Source organism: Quercus robur, chromosome 2 (assembly GCF_932294415.1).
Source record: "Quercus robur chromosome 2, dhQueRobu3.1, whole genome shotgun sequence".
Classification (NCBI taxonomy): Eukaryota; Viridiplantae; Streptophyta; class Magnoliopsida; order Fagales; family Fagaceae; genus Quercus; species Quercus robur.
The window spans coordinates 95,591,412-95,593,736 of NC_065535.1; positions in this window are offsets into that span (position 1 = coordinate 95,591,412).

Here is a 2,325-nt window from a genome sequence, read left to right on the forward strand (position 1 = left end):
TAATTTTTTTAGGCTTGTATATTTTATTTTATATTTAATCTATTAATTTTTATGTCATTTAAAGGTGAAAAATGCTAAAACTACAAAATTTTTACAAATTGCTAATATGACAAATGATTATTGATAAGTAAAAAGTGCTGCAAGTATACGAACTAATAAGAATTTACTACCTCAATAGTTTGTATAAATGTTGTAAAAACGTTTTTGGCTATAACATTACTCTCAAAAGAATTGATGGCATATTAAGGGGGGCAAAGTGTAATTTTTTTGAATAAAATTGCTAATATTAGTACCTATTAATATAGTAATATTTTTTAAAAAATTTAGGGAGGCCATTGCCCCCCTAGTCCAATAACAGCTCCGTCCATGCTGCTGCAGCATAATAGGTATCTAGCTCTCTCTTCTTCTATAAAACGGCAGGTCTTTCTCTCTTTCTATCTCTCTCCTATATATATAGTCATCACTCATGAGTCATAACTCTGATCCTTATCTCCAGAAAAAATAGCTATAGCTCTAGCTCAAAGCTTCTCTCAGATTCAGTTAGAATAGATAGAATGGGACGTTCCATGCCCAAGCCTTTCTCATACGTACCTCCTCCTTTTAACGGGTAACAATATTAGCTATATAATAGTTATTCGATCACTCTTTTTTTAGGTCCTCCAATTTTAATACAATAATTGTCCTTTTTCTTTTTGTTGTAACAGCGAAGAAAAGTTGCTTATGCACCTTCAAATTTCTTTGGAAATAGTTCACCTCCTGATCCTGATTGTTGTGTTTATTAATGTACTACGCAAGTGTAAATGTAATTCCAATCCCAATAGTGGTGGTGGTGGGCAAGGCCAAACGTCTGTCAGTCTCAGCTTTACCAGCCATGACGGCGATGTTACCAGCAGTGACCAAATCGCTATGGGTACAACTGCCCTCGTTGTCAATGCCGCCATGGCTTTCTAAGAACAATTATGTTCATGCATGAAGCAATTAATTAGTAAAACTTGTTAATATATGTAAATTTCCACGTTTGGTTTCTGTATATATATTAGTTAACTAGGGTAGCTTGAGTCCTTCGAGGGTGGGTCACCACACCCCAATTTGCTTACCACCTCACACATATTTCTTTAAAAAAAAAAAAAAATTTAATTATAAATTGTGGAATTTTGGTGGCTTAAGTGTAAGTGTAAGGTGGTAGACAAATAATTGGGGAGTGTTGTAAAATATTACTTGTCATGTGAGTCCGTGACCGTAACTTTCTACCACGTTTTTAAAGCTTTGCTGCCTTTTTCTAATTTCCAGTATTATATTGAAGGAACAAAATTTAGATACAGTATTTTAAATGTTGTTTTTTAGGTTTTTCTCTTAAGATTCAGTCATGTGGTTACTTAACTAAAAAATACATTTCTATTTAATAAGAAAAAATTCACATATTAAAATCTTAAAAGAAGAATCTAAGGAACAACGCCTAAGTACTATACCTAACTCTTGTTTATATTGAAGTGTGGTAATTAATTAACTAATTAACTCTCTGTCTAATTAAATCATTTTATTGGGTACATGCATGTATTCTTTGACTATGCTATGAGTCAATCTAAGAGTACAGTTTTTGTTTGATTTTATATACATAATATATAAATGATCACCATTTTTTGTCTGAGCCTAACTGTAGTATGTGCACGAACATGCAGAAAATAAAGAAAGAGACAGTATTGTGGAGTTGCTGGATGTTTATTCTTTTTTCTATTATGAGGGCCCAAAATAGGGAACATGATCCTCTTTACGAAATTTTTAAAATTTAATTTAAATTATGAAATTGATCTATTTTAAATGGATGGAAATTTTTTCCCACAAAAAATCCCTTTCAATGGTACAATTTATCATCAATATATACATTTTTTGTTGTTGTTATTGGCTTTGTATTTATTTATTACATTTTATGTTATGAGAAATCACTCTTTTTATTTATTTATTTATTAAGGTTTTAAGAGATCACCAAGTTTTTGTGCTAAACCATATGATATCATATATTAATATAATAAAAACTTGGTTCTAGAAAATGTAGTTGTGCCAAGTGGATACCCTAACTCATATCTAATTGACACATGTACTGAAAATTTTACTTTTAATTTAATAAATTTTTTTACAATATTAGCTCATTAAATTTTTATTAACAGTTATTAATATACTACTCTTTTATTCTTATCAACCTTTTTTAATTGAATTATCCTTATCAGCTTTTGATAATTACTTTTTGATAGTTTTAATTTGTGTTTTAAGGATAAAAACAAGATACGCTAAACGTAATTTTTTTAAAAATAATGTACATACGATTCT